Here is an 18,096-nt window from a genome sequence, read left to right as displayed (position 1 = left end):
TCAGTGCGACGCGAGCGACAGGGGCATGGGCGTAGTGCTTAGCCAGGTGAACGAAAATCAAGAAGAGCACCCTATTCTCTATGCCAGCCGCAAACTAACGGTCCGAGAAGAAGCCTACAGCGCTTCCGAAAAGGAATGTGCCTGTTTGGTTTGGGCAGCCCAAAAGTTGTCATGTTACTTGTACGGAGCAAGGTTCATCTTTGAAACAGACCACTGTCCCCTGACATGGCTCAATTAAATGTCACACAAAAATGGTCGCTTGCTCCGATGGAGCCTCACCCTCCAGCAGTATAACTTCGAGGTTCGTTAAAAGAAAGGTAAATTGCACAACAATGCAGATGGCCTTAGTAGACTCGTCTGAAAACAGCCGTTTTAGGGAATGAAAGGCCACTTCAATTTTTTTTACGGATTTTGGCATTGTATGACCAAAGGGGTTTGATTTAGTTTACTTCAATTTTTACGTCTTACTCCATGATTGTAGTCACTTTGGCAGCACTAAATTATCTCAAAATTTTAGCGTATAGATTTTTCTTTTGTTAGTGTTTGTTGAGAAGCCTGGAGGGTCTTAAGCGGATCTAATGTGCTTGACTTCGGCATGGCATTGTGTTGTGTGGCTGGCCTTGCTGTTGTCGACCATTGTGAGCTGGTTTGGGAGTGGTTTCGAGTTCGCAGCTGGAGGGAGAAAGCCAGGTCATCGCCCTCGTCACCAACCATTCTCTTCGTGCCCAGCGGTTGGGAGCGCTGGCCAGCCGAAATTTTCCGGGCGGCGGAGGAGCTGTTAAGTTTGGCCTGGAAATGCGTCTGGGCATACGCCTTTGTGCGAAAGCCGATCCACTGGAGAGGCTCTTAATCCCTTCGGCGCCCGGTCTGACGGACGCTGTCAAGTGTTTGAGCGATTATCCAGACCAGGCGGCGGGCAGAGGCGAGTTCCCGTCCTTCAAGTGCGGACTCTTTTGTCGTCCCTTCAAGCAGCAGCGTGACTGATGACCTCGTCTACTCGTCGGGCGACAGGAGGGCTGGCGTGGCCGGCGCCGGGGCTGACGGCGGAGCGGCGCTTCTTTGACCCTCAGTCAAGTGGCCGACCGGGCGACTGCCTATGCCCGCCAGGTATTGTCCCTGCTGGCCGCCGGAGGAGACGTCGTGTCGCCAAGACGCCGTTAGCTGTTCGAGAGAGGCCAACAAAGACGGCGTCCTCCTGAAAGAGACCGCGACGGACACCGCACGCAGATCGTCCCGCTGATTGGGCGAGCTGTGCAGTGAACCCTTTGAAGTATGCGGCCAGGATCGTGGGAACTCTCGACTAGCGGCACACCCACGACGAGGAAGAGCCCTGCTGGCGCCACCACCGTGCAGTGTTCACGTGCACCTTGCATGCTCGCCCCCCTCACCTGTGTGAACGTGATTGGTGTTCGACTCTGAGAGGAGGAGCCCGACAGGGCATAAAACGACGAGGCAGAGTGCGGGACGTCGCTCTGAACTATGTATCGTTCAACCACCACGCTCGTGGTTTGTGAAACAACTTTTCATTCCTGTAAATAAGTGTAAATAATGTCATAAACCTTTGTTATGTTTCTCGTATCCTCTTGTCGGCGTTCAGTTCCTCCTTCCGGATGCAATCACCTCCAGCGTCCTCCGTCCTATCTCTAACACCGGTCATTGAAAACTAGACTCCAAGAGAAGGAAGGCGCATGAGGCGAGGCAGAGTTAGGTGAAGATATGAGATCAAAATGTTTGAGGGGATAACGTCAAATTAGCAAGCACAGTACCGTCTAAATTGGTGAAATGCGCGAAAGGCCTTTGCCCTGAAGAGGAGGCTGATGATGATGAATATACACTACTGTAGCCAACAGGTGACGTCATCCAATAATTGCAGTTTGTAAATATGCAGCCCCTTTGGCAGCTGCTTGAATCGAGAAATGGATAGACAACCCAGAAGCTACATCGACTGCAACTTTCATATACTTATTCTGTCGCTCACGCAACAGCACGATAACTTATAACTTTTGGCCAACAGTAATTGTCGTCGGTTAAACTCGTGTCATTTTGAAACTGTTCAATGCCGAAAACAGGATTGCAGTGTTCAATGCACATATATAGGATGAACGCTGTGGTAAAAAAAAAAAAAAAAAACTTGGGTGTATTGGCGGGCTGGTTGATTGTAACAGACGCACACACTCAGTACAAGTCGCGCTTTAGGGCATTAAACCGCAACAATTACTATTATATCAATATGATTTAGAACGCTGAAGTGAGTGGCCTCACAGGCTGAGAAATCACGCCAGGCTTGAAACTGATTTACCATCCCGACTAAGTGATATTACATTTGGAATCAACATGGCCCGGTCGTGGAAATAATGGTTCTAGAATCCATGCGCAATACTTACGCTTGTGAAGTAACATGCCCCCGTGTGGCAATTCATAATCAGTGCGACCATACATGATCTTGAGAACATATAGCGCAGAAATTTAGGAAACACGGTTAAACAGTCACATGTACTCACCAACAGTGGCGCGCAACACAGTTGTATGTAGTTGTGTGTGCACCGCTTGTCCGTATTTCTTAGATTTTTGCACTGATGTTCCCAACAAAAGAAATTATCGGGAGGAGCATATGCATGCGGTCGACCTGCTCAGCACGGTCCTCGCCTAGTGAAGCATTCTAAACAGCTGGGCTGGATTAATAATAACATTAACGGGATTGTATGACTGAACGGGCTGTAAACTTAAGCGTAGCTTACCTGCAACGCATGCTGTGTTTGCTGCTTGAATCCTTGCGTGCCAACAGAAAGAGTTCTTTCTGCAGTGTCTGCCTTTTTGGCGTCGCAAGTGTTCTGGAAAGTAAGTGGAATTGTGTTTTATGAAGCGTGCTCGCTTCTATTTAGCGAGCCCGTCGTTACATCGCTTAATTATATCTTCACTCGCTGCAACCAAATGGGCTACTCCGAGCACCGTCGATTTCCATCACGTTGTAGAATTATTTAATAAAGACATTTGAGCCAGTCAGCTATGGGTAGCTGCAGCCCTTTGCGTCGGTCGGAGATGATGAGATGCCGAATTCGGCAATGTGGCAGAATTAGGAATTTTTCATTGTTGGGCCGTCGAATAGCACCCTTTAACGAGCGTGTTGGAGCTTGCGAAATGTTAGCAACTGTGCGGGCAATACACAGCATTCTGTAAAATATTGGACACCGTGTGTTACAGTGTCTTCGAGTGATTATCTACGGTGCATTAAAGGCTGTAACACATTACACGCTGTCTACAGTGTGGAAATAGACGATAACATATCTTAAATAACACGTTGCTGTGTGTTTCAGCCAATATGCCCACTTGGTGACACTAACACAATGTATACTATCTACATTTTGGCACAGACGTGCTGCAGCATATCGTATACAATGTGTCACAATGTGTTCCAGTGATTATCTATGGTGTTTAACACACTGTACCCAGTTCACAATGTGACAACACACTAACACAATGTATACAATGTGATACAATGTGTTGTAACGTATAAAAAGAAAGACGAAATAAAATACAACGATGAGACCGATGCGTTTTGTATGTGGTAAAATCATGCGTCACTTTTGTTGTCTTAACTATAAGTAATTTTATTTTCATAGATATAAAAATTGTCATATCCCACGTACTGTGGGAATCGATTATATGTCAAGCACGAATGAGGAAGGTTGATGTGTCACTTTAAAATCAGCACAACGTTACGATGCGGACGTAAGTTATGCCGTAAATGACTTTCAAGCCATGATTATTATGTTTGGATGCGTCTATTACCTTCGCCGTCTATTCACGTCACGTGATACCAAATTTAGTATCATGTGACATGATATGGGAAGCTAGCGAAATGGCTGCGAGCACTCTATGAGCGTAGCATGTAGTCATGTTTCACATCACACGCATGCCATTATTATCATCTTTAGACGTGTCATTTACCTTCGTCACCTGTTCACGTCATGCGATACAAAATTTGGCACATGTGGGGCTAGCGGAACAACCGCGAGCGTGCTATGATCGTAGGATGCAGTCGTGTTTTACATGACACGCATATGAAGATAATCACGTTTGGACATCTCATTTTCCTTCGTTGTCTATTGATATCACGTAATACCAAATTTCGTATATGTGGAGCGAACAAAATGGCCGCGAGCACGCTATGAGCGGAGCATGTACTCATGTTTTACATGGCACGAATGTCATGATTAGCGTCTTTGGACGTGTCATTTACCTTCGTCTTCGATTCACGTCACGTAATACCAAATGTGGTATATGTGAAGCTAGCGAAGGGTGGTGAGCGCATCATGAGCGTAGTATGTTGTCATGTTCTTATATGACACTCATGTCATGATTATTATTTTCGCACTGCCCTGCCGCGGTGGTCTAGTGGCTAAAGTACTCGGCTGCTGACCCACAGGTCACGGGATCGAATCCCGGCTGCGGCTGCTGCATTTTAGATGGAGGCGAAAATGCTGTAGACCCGTGTGCTCAGATTTGGGTGCACGTTAGAAAACCCCAGGAGGTCGAAATTTCCGGAGCCCTCCACTACTTGCTGTCTACTTGGTGCTTCGAGGGAAGCGGGTTAGCGAGAGGAAGAGGCTTGAGTATGAGATAAACGAAGAATGTAGACGCAGCGACGAGCGCATCCAAGCGAACGCGTTCAGTAATGCAGCAGTCGTCACTACTGCATCGATGATTCACCGGAAACGTTAGACCTTCCTAAGGAACGAATGATGATTTGAAGATACGCTGCCAAACCTCGGAGACCGTCACTTCTAACAAGCCTTTTGTGTGTCACCCTCTACGTTTAGGCATTTGGTGGAAACCGGCGGATGTGTTTTAGAACGCTAGACAACGCCGGCCGACCACGGCGTCGGCCAGAAGCCTGCGAGTAGTCTTTGTACCACTGAGGTTGAGAGTACAAACGTTTTGCAACAGCCTTCCACACAACTTCTCTCGTTAAGATCACAGATGCTTTAAAAAAAAACTCAAAACTATTAGCGTGTTTGCATTATTTTTTCTCAAATTGAGAATGCTAAGCGCCGCATTTCAAGTAGTCAATTAGGTTGAGAGTATACATTCGGTGCTAGTGCGATGGCGAACGTGTTTCTCGAACTCATTCGACCGTCTAAGTCATTCGGTTTTAATGACATTAAATATCGATGTGTAGCAGCCGCATAATCTCATTAGGTGCTAATGTCATTCCGCTCGAATGACATTAAAACGTCCAGTGTGGCAGGGGTGTTGGATTTGTAGTGCAAATTTTGCGAGTAATCGCGCATAAATATTCTGCAGGAATGCAAAACTTGTGGTAGACGCGCGAACCACCACGCAGAACGAATAAAAAACATCAAAAGACGCCAGCTTGCTCACGGAAGGTAGGGTTAAGGTTAATTCACCGATGACTGTGCAGCTGAAGGATCTGACAGAGGAGATTGGGTGATGGTATCGGATGAAAAGACAAAGCCTGGTTCACTGCTTTGCTGCGTAAAAGACGTCATTTGCAATGTGACAAATCAAGGATGATTAAACATGGCAGGGTGCACACGCCTCTGTTAATAAATATGATAATAGCGTAATTCTGCGAACCAATCTAAACCGTGTCTTAGCCAATGACGTTTTTCTCCACTTCCTTTTGTTATTTTATGTTATTTAATCAACTGTATTTCGCTTTCCTGCCAATGTAGTGTCGCCAATCTATAGTACTGACAACGAGTAACCTACACCTCGAGTCACTGGTGTAATCAGACGGAGGGAAGGGGGTGTTCAGAAGGAGCGCAACACAATGTACAGACGTTGAAACAGGCCTCTTAGATCTTTTATGCGACCCGACGTGTTGCTACAGTGATCTTTAATGCGACAGCCGCACCTACAGTGCTGTATAAGAGCTAGGAGATGCAGGTGGTGGATTCGGACTCAGTTCGGACTTTTGGACCGGGTGTATATTCTATTGTACCTTCTAATGTACCGCGTCCATTTATGTTTATAGGCGGCCATTCGTACTTCCAGATTAAAAAAAATCTTTGATATGGATTCAAAGGAAGATGAGGTAAATTTTATTCAAAAATTTAAAAAAATAGCTCCATAATGGCTGCATCAATACCGCACGTGGCGGTGTCATGTGCCGCTAAAGTAAATCTATAAAGACAACCACGTGCATATTTGCACAACGACTTATGGGTATGTGTACAAGAACAAGCGTTAAATGGTTACCGACACTGATATCAGGGGCGAAGCTCCTTATGGCGTAAGTCTGTCGCTCCTCCATATGTATGTATGTATGTATGTATGTATGTATGTATGTATGTATGTATGTATGTATGTATGTATGTATGTATGTATGTATGTATGTATGTATGTATGTATGTATGTATGTATGTATGTATGTATGTATGTAAGTATGTATGTATGTATGTATGTAGCCAGCGGTGGCACATACCCGCTCTAGAGCGGGTATGTGCCACAGGGTTGCGAGATGGGAGATGGCGGTACTTGCAGTGTTGGATGCACGGCCGGACGGACAGACAGGCTAGCAGGCGGACGTACGGATGGATGAACGCGAGGACGTACGGATGGATGGACGCACGAACAGACGGACAGACGGATGGATGGACTCACGGACCGACGCATGGACAGACGGATGGACGCATGGATTGACGCACCGATGTTCATGCGGACGGACGGAAGCAAGAGCAAACGGACGGACGGAAGCACGGACGGGCTGATGGACGCTTCGCCCCACTCATCTTCCACTCCGTGGATATGTTGTGATTTCTTTTTTGAAGCCGCTTTTACTCCGTTGTATACAAATTCTTTGTATACTTGTAGAGATGGCTCTGAAGAAGTCCTACGTTCAGGAAATGCTAACAGGTCATTGTTTGATACTGAACTATTTTCACATTGCGCACCTGGAGACATCAACACTATCGCGTACCATCGAGCTATAGTTTAAAATTAATCCGAGGTCTTTAAGTCTATATATATATATATATATATATATATATATATATATATATATATATATATATATATATATATATATATATATATATATATATATATATATATATATATATATATGTTTCAACGCCTTGTGCCATACGAAAAATATCGTATAGAAAAATTGAACAGCACGTGAGTTTGCACGCAGTGCGTCTACTTCGTCCACTTCGTATTTGCACCATTCGCGTATGCAGCAGCTAGTGAACATGAGCGAAACGCATCCTCGACACCGCTCCTGCATGCGGCATTATGGCCCTGCCAAGAATTAATGCACGGCCTGGAAGGCGCGTGAGTCGTGTCCGTTTCTAATCGGAGTTGGGCACGAATTGGCTGCCTTTACTTTGTCTCAATTCTTGCGCGGCGGGTCGCATTTAGAAAAATCTATACTGCACGGCACCTGTTACCCCCGAGAGAGAACACCGGCGTCGCTGTGGTCGCGGTGATGTGACGTTAGAGCAAGGACTCTGCCGCCGCTCCTCGCCTTTTTCTGCGCCCGCCGTGCACTCGCTCTTCAGCGGTAAAGTGGGGATCGCTCCTCAATGTCGTGACGCATATCTCCCAAGGTACAAGGTGGAATGTTTCACAACTATAGTGAAAGTTATCCTGGCTGTAAAAAGTTATCATTTCACTTAAGATAGGCAGATCCCCGTATGAACGGAATGCAGTACAACAAGACACTCGTTGTTTTCATCACGTACAGCAAGAAATTGGCGCCGAGGAAATATGCTAAGTGGTAGTAACGGAATCACAACTAGGCCTAGATTTCGGGATTAGAACATGTGCGCACCGAAGTATCACAAACAAATTTAGCAGGGACGTTTTCAATCCACTAAATACATTGCGCTTTACCGTGAACGTTCGCATCTGCGATTATTCTAAACGACTGGACATATTGTGCTTTTTCGAACACGAGACGTTACATTAATCTGGCTGTCTTAAACAGGTACTTAAAATATTCTGGTGTAACGAACTAAGCCTAAATCACGCACAACACATCGCTTCGAACCAGTCGCTCCCAACCACCACGCCGAACTCGTTTATTCCCAACACGCAACCCTAACCCCTCTTCTCTCCGTCCCGATGACGATGATGATGATGCCGTCACGTAACGATCACGTAGCACCCTCTATCAACCAAGTCCCGAAGATGATGATGGTGCCGTTGTGGAACGCCCTCTCTCGGTACCCTCACAGGTTCCCCCCCCCCCCCCCACTCGAAATGTGAAGCCACCATTAGAGATCGCCTGCAGCTTCATGGTAGAGTGTCAGCTGATCTGCTTGTCTCACACCGTGGCGACGCCCTGTTTTGGGGCACAATAGAACAAAGTCATTCTGTCGTACACGTTTTACTGTGCGAAAGGGACCGGAACGCCGGGGTGCGAGCTTCGAGGAGAAACCTTTGGAGGCATCGCTGATGGAGTGGCTTTCGAGCAGAACGAGATCACCCTCCTGTATTGTCAGTGGTTGCCTGTGCTGGTCGTAGCGTGTCTTCTGGGCGTGCCACATGTGATCCTGGTGTGCCCTGGAGAAGTCAAGCACCTCCTGTAGACACTTGGAGACCTCAGTAGCAAATTCACAGTACGCTGTCGCAGGAGGCTCCGCGTCGTCTTTGTCTTCAGCCTGAATCCATGGAGATCTCAACTCCCGGCCATAACAAAGGAAGGTAAGCGTGTAGCCCGTGACCACGCTTTCCGCCATGGTCATGGCCGGGGCAATTTCTGGGATGTGCTGGTCCCAGTCTTTATGGTTGTAACACTGTTTGATAGTGTCACTGTGGCGCTCTACCGTTTGCCCGGCAGGGTGGTACGGAACTGTGTGTCAGTCTTGTATGCCCCAGTGTTCAAGAAGGCCCTTCCACAACCTGCCTACAAAAGGCTTTTCATTGTCACTCGAAATGGAGACAGGTGTTCCACACCTGCAAAAAAACCTGGAGCATGCAGTCATCGCACTCTTGCTAGCTGCTGCTCTTAATGGAATGAGTTAAATGAACTTGGGGAACTTGTCAATCAGCACGAGAAGGTACTTGTGGCGTCGGGGCATCGTAGGCAAGGGCCCAATTATGTCCACGCTGAGCTGTTCCAAGGGTGGCAGTGGTTCATTGGTTTGTCATCAGCCCTTCTGGCTTCTGGCGGTTGGCTTTGGTGCGCTGATAAACCTGGCAGCATCGCACATACTTGGATATGTCCGAGCGCATACCCAGCCACACGAAATTCTGAGAAATGCGTTTGAGGGTCGTAAAAAAGCTGGAGTGGCTGCTTATCGGCTGGTCGTGCGGCAGTCGCATGACCAAGTTGCACAAACGGTTTGGTAGCCAAGGTACTTTCCTGTTCCATATTGCTGTACAAGCAACCCACTCTCTTTCATTTCGGTCGTCTCTGCCAAGTCTTCGATCAAAGGTTGATCACGGTCATTGGGTGGAAGCTTCCCTCCCTTTATCACAGTTCGTAATTGTGACAGTGTGGGGTCCTGCTCGTGTTCCTGGGCGTGGAGCCCTGCATCATTCAAGGCAGTAGTGTCGTCAATTTCAGATACTACAGCAGCTGCCTCAAAAGCTGATTTGTGGGCTGGGCACTGGAGCAGCCATTGGGAACAGCGTCTCGTGTAGACTCGGGCCTGGAACTTCCTGGTGCCGAAGGGGAGCTCCGCTCAAAGCGTCGGCTGACACGTTTGCAAGACCCCACCTGTGCTTGATCCTGCAGTTGAAACCTTGCAGCCGCAAAACTCAACTATTTATACGTGGTGAGGTCTGGTCTGTGGTGAACGTCCAGGACAGCGAGGAGTGATCGCAGCGGATCTCAATTTCATTGAACTCAAGGTATGGTCGGAACTTGTCCACTGCCCACACCACAGCCAGACACTCCCATTCTTACACTGTATAGCGCTGCTCTGCCCCAGTGAGGACCTTGCTAATGAAGCTAATCGGCCGCAGTAGAGCATCATTCTCGGCTGCCTGCAGAACGTCATTCAATGATGCAGAGCATCATTCTCGACTGCTGCGACGCCGACTGCACTGGCGTCCGTTTCCACCACGAATGGTCTGCTGAGGTCCGGCAGGTTTACGACGACATCGTGGGCCAGGGACTGCTTAAGTGCTCTAAAAGCTACCTCTTGCGGCAGCTTCCACCATCAACATTGCTTTTTCTTAAGGAGTTCTGTGAGTGGAAGCGTAGTGATTGAAAACTGAGGTATGAACCCTCTGTAACAGCCGGGTAGTTCTAGGAAGGCCTGCAGCTGTTTGAGTGTTGTTGGTTGAGGATAGTATAACACCGCACGCACTTTTTCCTTATCCGGCCTACACTGCCCGGGCGATATTTCATGGCCAAGAAACTTCAGGTGCTGACAGCACACGTGCACCTTCTCTGGTTTGATGGTCAGCTTTGCTGAACTTATCCGCTTCAACACCCCTGAACATGTTCGAGATGATCCTCCAGGGTCTCCGAATACACCAGGACATCATCGAGAAACGCCATGGCGAACTGGTGATTGATTCCTCTAGTAGTCGGTACATAAGGGTCTTTATGTGGCAGGACTTCTGGCAACTTCAAAGGGCATTCTCAGGAACTCGAAGGTTCCCCGATGGCAAATGAACGTTGTCTTTGGAATATCATGCTCTTGAACAGGGATTTGAAAAAAACCTGTGAAAGGTCAAAACATGAGAACCACCTGGCTCGTCCCAGCTGTGCCAGCAACCAATCAGTTCTGGGCATGGGGTAGACTGGCACATCAGTGCGTGCATTCAGCTGGCGGTTATCCACATCCATGCGGTAGCCACCAGACTTCCCGACCAGAACGGGAGCACTGGCATGCTGACTTAGGCTAGGGTGGATTAGGTTCTGTGCCAGCAGGTCGTGAGTGCACTTGTAAATGATGGCCTGCTTCTTAACATTAACCGGTGCAGCTAGCACCGAACACGTGGTCTGTGTTTTGTGTCTACGCGATGCTCTGCTAGGGTTGTGCAGCGCGGAGTGGTGGTGAAGATTTCACTAAACTCTTCTAAAACGTGTTTCATGAGTGGGTCTAGGTCCTGTAAGTGGCCGGGAATGACCACATTGCAGGCTGATGTCGCGTCCTGCACACAGGCACACACAGTCATCGTCCTCAGCAAAAATGCAGCGCAGACTGTCTCCAAAATCATACACTACATCTGGCTGTTTCCTAACAGTCTTGACAAAGAGCACAATTTTTTGTGGTTCCGTCTGGACAGTCCAGCCGCCAAGGGACACGCGCAGGAAGATGCCATTCACCGTCAGGAAATCCCTACCAAGGAAAACGTCGCAGCACGGGTTAGGAACGCGCAAAAACTGCTGTCTGCGGCAACCGACAGCTTACTCAATCTGACACTTTAGAGACGTGGTTGACTGTGACCAGCCTGATGCCAAACGCAGGACGCGTACGTCCGTCTTGGGTTTAGCTCCAGAAGCTTGGGCTGCCGCCGCGACGGGAGGTCCGAAGAAGCTTACACCTGAGCCTGTGTCTAGCTGGGCCTTGAACGTCGACGACCAGATACGAACGTCCATAAGAGGTTCTTTGCCGCCGGCTGTGGTTGCTTCTTTGTGCGCACTGCCGTAGGTGCCTGCTGGTGCTGCACCTACCGCCACTGGTTTCCCGTGCACTGTGTTGGCAGGTGACCCGATCGGTGGCACCGGAAGCAAACGGGTGGCCCCATTTGTCAACCCGTAGCGCAGTTACGAGAAATGTGGCTGAATCCACTACAGCGATGGCACTGAACACGCATTGATCTACTCGTGGGCTCCTGCCGTGGCGTCGGACCCGGCCCGTAGGGTGAGCACGGAAGCGCTGTGTCGCACAAGTACTGCCGATCCTGGCAGTACCACGGGTCTAACGCAGCTGGATGCAGTGGCCAGTGATAAGTCGGCGGCACCGATGGCGCAGGAGTGAACGACGCTGTCGCCATAATGGTCGGCTGTGGCAATTACCGATGGTTGAGGTCCTGGCTAGTGTGGAACGCCAGATATCTGGCCACTTGTATGCTAGGAAGTGGCGATGGTCTGTACTGGAGGCGACGCAAAGCCCACTCCATTAAGCCGTGGGCTGCCTTCACCAACTCGGCAAGGTCGTTGTTGGCATGCCCGTCCGCCAAATCCTGTAGCTGAGGGTGCATCTGCCTCAGTACACGCTGAAACTTCTTGGTTTCGGTGGCCTCTTCCTCAATGTGGTCCTAAAACGTAGCGATTGCAAAAGTAAACTCCTTCAAATTTTCTTCTGGCTGCTGCGTGCGCTGCTCGAGCTCCGCCTTCGGGTGACGCTTCGCGTCAATCGACGAGGACTCGGAGCGGAAGGCTGCGGTGAATTGCTCCAACGAGTCAAACCGGCGCACTAAGTGCCACCACAACTTCGTGCCGCCCTTGAGGGCGGCAGGTACCACGTGAGTCAGAAGCGTATCGGTGGCGACCCCCGTCACGAGGCAGAAGTTTTCCAGGCGTTCAAGAAACTCCTCCGGTGACTGTAAGTCTCTAAAACCTGAGTAGTGGGGGAGGTGCGCAGCGGTGAGCCAAAGCGCAGAGTCGTCGGTGGCCCGAGGGACCGCGCCAGTGTTTGCGATCATAGTCCACGGTCCCACGTGCGGAGCTCTGGGCAGCGGCGTCGCCATCACTCGACCGTGCACGACCGCCGCAATTCGTTCGTGCTCCGTCGCGGAGCCGCCGGCACCCAGCAATAGCTCCTCTATGACATCTTGGAGCCTAGGCATGTCTTCTGCTGTTGTTGTAGAGCCTGAAGCCATTCCGGACGAGCCCCCACTTGTCACAACCTAAGCCTAGATCACGCACAACACACCGCTTCGAACCAGCGACTCCCAACCACCACGCGACCGCGCCGAACTCCTTTATTCCCAATACGCAACCCTAACCCCCATTCCCCCCGTACCGATGATGATCATAATGCCGTCACAGAGCGATCATGTAGCGCCCTCTCTCATCCAAGTCCCGATGATGATGGCGCCGTCACGTAACGCGCTCTCTTGGCCACCCTCACACAGGAAATATAAAAAAAAAACTATTGTAACTCACAGAACTAATTCGAAAATGTGGAAACATGTCTGTTTACTCAGACTCTTCTCAACAGTCACCAGGGATTATGTAGTCGTATACCCTGATTTAGTAAGACACGTTGCCGGGCTAGTTGGTAGGGGGGGGTCATTCGTATGGGTATACCCATATGAATGATGAAACTTGATTTGCATAGAATGCAGGGTTGATTTACCGCCACGTAGCAATGATTCGAACAAAACGCGAGACATTCTTAGGAATTGGGGACATCTGGACGTGGCGCCGTCTGTCGGTGCTAGAAACAGCGGCCTGCCGTAACTGAATAGGAAACAGGCGAGAAAAATCGGATGTCTTCAAAAAAGATAGACTCCGAGTTATAGGTAGCAAAGACCCCTTGGTACATTTTGGTGAAATCGCAGCATCATCCTACAAGGTGCGTGGCTTCCTAGGACAATTGAATGCCGCCCGTAGAAACACAAGGGATCCCATTGTTAAATAATAAACCCTGTGGAAAACTACGCAGTATGTAGTGCGACACTGTAGTTTTGCCAAATGGTTGAAATAAGCCTGTGCTGTCAAAAACCAGGAGTCGTTTTAATAGTTAGTTTTTTTCGTCAGATACAATTTTTTTCGCCTATTTCCCATTCGGTTACGGCAAGCCACCGCTGTGACCGACGAGAGATGGCGCTACGTGCGCATGTCACCAAATCCCGCTCATGAAGTCGAAAGAAACTCTTTCGAGGGCACACTGAGCGCCGTGACCGAAGTAATAATTGAAAGTCCTTCGCCTCGATGAGGCGATGTTTGATCTCGAACGTCATGTCAGTTTAAAGGTAATCGGCTGCAAGAAAAATTAATTTATGACATGGCTATCTAAACTTGTATTTGCGAGCGGGGCAGAACCATTGCTTCGATTCCGCACGCAGAGAGCATCTGACAGCAGTAAGAATTTAGGCTCATAACGTTATCCGCACTTTCCTCAATAATTTCGAGAAAATGAGGCCCCAAAATTATTGCGAGGGAAGCATCAAACTAAACAACGTGTTAAGTGAGCAAGTACACTAGAAAAACAGACACAATGGTGGCGTTGGTATACTAAGGCATTCGGGATATTTTGTGAGACTCGGTACTGCAGGTGAGCGCGGAGCTTGGCACACCTGTGAAAGAAAGCACTGTCCGTAGATGCGTAGGTTCCTCTATGAAACTGCACGTAACCTGGCATCCTTGTGCTCCATGTTCAGCATGTCCAGACGTGGTTTCGTAGTGTTGTTCTTAGGCGCGCGTGCACCACAACTGTATTAATGCCGTAGCTCCTGTTTATTAAAGTTGTTTTCGCCATATCATCGCCTTATCTACGTCGCTGAGTTCTCACACCTCCGATACAAATAACCTTAGAGGAGGTGAAACCCTCATATCTGCCAAAGGAACATCTCAACCTAATAATGCAAATAAGATATCTTGCGTCTCAAAATGACATGATTATGTGCCAATACACTTGTTATATCCAAGCAGAAGCGTGTTCTTGCTTTTCACACTCACCGGAATGTGGTTGCCATGACCATGAATGGAACCCATCTTTGGGGCGCGACCTGTTCACCCTTATCAAGTTATTTACGAACGACTGCGCCATTGTACTAAAGCAAAAGCAAACGCTTTATTGCTTTAACGGGAGCATTACTGATTCTTACTGATTACAGATTACAGCGCATGAAGTGAACGCATCATTAAGAGGTATGCCGCGGCGGGCACCGGCGAGTCCGTGCCATGATGTCACCCAGGCCTCCCGCCAGGTTGCACCACACCAACATTTCGGGGCGTGAGCACAGAGCTTCATTCCGCATCATATGGGTTAAACTAGGCTTTCACCTTCAGATTCCGAGTATTTCTCGTGATTTTTACGTCTGAGTCTAGGTGAAGCGAAACATGGCAACTGGTTGCATCGAAGGAACGAGGTACCGCGCACTTACGTTTTGTCCCTGAGGCTTTGCCGAAGATGTCCTCCTGCTGCGCATCGATTTTCTTCGGCGTGTCTGCTGTTTCCTAGCAGTGTCGTCATCCATGGCGGCCGCTTCACTCCGCTTTCTTCTTCTTCTTCTTCCTTGGCTTTCGAGCACGCAACATGCGTTCGTATCGATAATCATCTTGGCGAGGGTCATGGTATAAAGATATCCGGTATGCTGACTAAATCTAGCACTTGAAGTGGCTCCTGATGAGGATGTGTTTCTTTTAGCACTCATTTGTAAGAGAAGATTTGGTCGGTCCACAGGTTTTTGCCGACACTTATCGGGACAGCTCGCTGTTCTTCCCTAGTTGAGTACAAAGTACTTGAAATCGTTAACCACTTGTTCTTAACACACGTGTGCTGTTTTTATATTTTTAAATGTGGAGCATTTTATAGTCGCACCTATTCGCAAATATACCGTCACCCCTCGCCTTGCAAAGTCGACGCAGACAGCGTCTGGTATTAAAAGCAACTGACTGCTCACGCTGCACAACCGGTCACTGTAAACACGGTAAACACGGTAGGCACTGAGTGACGTCACGGCGCGTTGGCTCCGCCCAGCCGTCCCAGCTAAAAGTGTGCCACCACTATGGAGGAAGAAAAAAGAAAGGAGAGAGCAATACGTCAGATGAGAGAAGCGCACCTTGTCGGTGTTTCACTTACAAGCTATTAGTACAATGGTTTCATTGTTACTTTTCAAATTGCTACATGCGCACTCGTTATTTGAACGCATGGAGAAAACGCCGCTGCACAGTTTTGTTTAATACGATTTTATGCCGCAGGGCAAACTTACGCAATAAAAAAAAAGACGCATTCGTTCGTCAAGATGTTGCGAGAAAACCTAAACACAATAGACATACGCTTGAAAACAGACACCATTGTTTATGCAGATAATTCATCATCAGCCTGACTACATCCACTGCAAGACAAAGGCCTCTCCCATGTTCCGCCAGTTAACCCGGTCCTGTGCTTGCTGCTGCCAATTTATACCCGCAAACTTCTTAATCTCATCTCCCCACCTAACCTTCTGTCTCCCCCTAATCCGCTTCCCTTCTCTGGGAATCCAATTAGTTACTCTTAATGACCAGCGGTTATCCTGCCTACGCGGAACATGCCCGGCCCATGTCCATTTCCTCTTCTTTATTTCAACTATGATATCCTTAACCCCCGTTTGTCCCCTAATCCACTCTGCTCTCTTCTTGTCTCTTAAGGTTACACTTACCATTTTTCTTTCCATTGCTCGCTGCGTCGTCCTATATTTAAGCTGAACCCTCTTTGTAAGTCCCCAGGTTTCTGCTCCGTAGCTAAGTACCGGCAAGATGCAGCTGTTATATACCTTCCTCTTGAGGGATAGTGGCAATCTACCTGTCATAATTTGAGTGTGCTTGCCGAATGTGCTCCACCCCATTCTTATTCTTCTAGTTACTTCAATCTCGTGGTTCGGCTCTGCGGTTATTACCTACCCTAAGTAGACATAGTCTTTTACAACTTCAAGTGCACTATTACCTATCTCGAAGCGCTGCTCCTTTCCGAGGTTGTTGTACAGTACTTTCGTTTTCTGCAGATTAATTTTAAGACCCACCTTTCTGCTCTCCTTGTCTAACTCCGTAATCATGAGTTGCAATTCGTCCTCTGAGTTACTCATCAATGCAATGCCGTCGGCGAAGCGCAGGTTACTAAGGTATTCTCCATTAACTCTTATTCCTAACTGTTCCCATTCTAGGCTTCTGAAAACCTCCTGTAAGCATACGGTAAATAGCATTGGGAAGACTGTGTCCCCCTGCCTTACACCCTTCTTGATTGGTATTTTGTTGCTTTCTTTATGAAGCACTATGGTAGCAGATGCAGATAATTACTTCCCCTAAAGAAAGGCATCGACGAGCTACCTTCACAAACCTGTTATGTTTAAAGAGTGAGTAAAAACTTTATTTTGGTCCAAAATTGGCAGAGCCTGGACGATACCGGATAGCTCAGTCAGGTGGCTCCACCCAAGAAGGTGCCAGAAGCTGGAGCCTCTCGGCGATGTCTCGGACCACCTGGACGGCGCTAGGAGTTGGTTGTGGAGGTCTGCGCTACGCATGGCAGCCTCCCAGGACGGTTTGTCCGGTACTAATTCTGACCTTGAGGTAAATGAAATGTCGATCAACATACAAATGCGTGAACACGCAACACATCCTAATGCACAAAATGTACTGTCTTTCGGGGCTTTGTTCATTGGGCACAGTGAGGGGAAGATTGATGATGCATTACAGGAATGTATTAAAGCTTCAGCTATTTAGGTTGTAAAAGCCAGTTTTCCTATTTAGTTTCTTCTCCTCCAAATTCTCGGATTTGCTGCTTCGAGTCTATTCCGTCTTTTCCTATTATCTTCTTATTTCTTCTGTCTGAATCAAACATTAAGCTTTTACAAATTTACAAATTTTACAAATTTCTTTTACAAACTAATCGGTTATTTGCTGATCCCCCAGTGTGGGTATGAGCCACAGTTTTTAGGGTCTACTCTACAATCTGTGTAACCTTTCCGACTGTTTGGTGCAAATTCTTTCAAATCAGATTGTGCAAGGAGTACAGACTAGTACAGAACCTGCAGTATCAGACATTACCAGTGATACCACTCAGGTACACAATGTGTTGGACGAACTTTCTGCATCTGCAAACAAGGCTAAGCAGTGAGGACCACAGGTGCACTTGGACCGACATACGCGTCAGCCGAGCACAAGCGCTACAACGGATATAGAACTTGATATGCGAACTAATAAGCGTACCAGATCCCCTATCTCCACCGATCTCAACTCCAAAACTAAACGAAATGAATCAGCTATTTCGCGTAAAGATGCTAACAGGGGCAAAGCATGCGCCTCTGCGGTGCGCTCAACACCATAGGTCAGCTGAAGGTACTACAGTGGAACTGCCGTTCTATATTCTCCGCCTCAACCGACTTACATTACTTTTGCAATCATTTTATTCTTGATAATATAATTCTCCGAAAAACTTGGCGTACACCAGATAAAAATTTCTATCTTACAGGTTTTTGTTCTTTTCGATTAGATCGCCCAACACGTGGTGGTGCTTTAAT

The sequence above is a fragment of the Rhipicephalus microplus genome, chromosome 4 (genome assembly GCF_043290135.1).
Source record: "Rhipicephalus microplus isolate Deutch F79 chromosome 4, USDA_Rmic, whole genome shotgun sequence".
Taxonomy (NCBI): domain Eukaryota; kingdom Metazoa; phylum Arthropoda; class Arachnida; order Ixodida; family Ixodidae; genus Rhipicephalus; species Rhipicephalus microplus.
Note: the sequence above shows the minus strand (reverse complement) of the source record.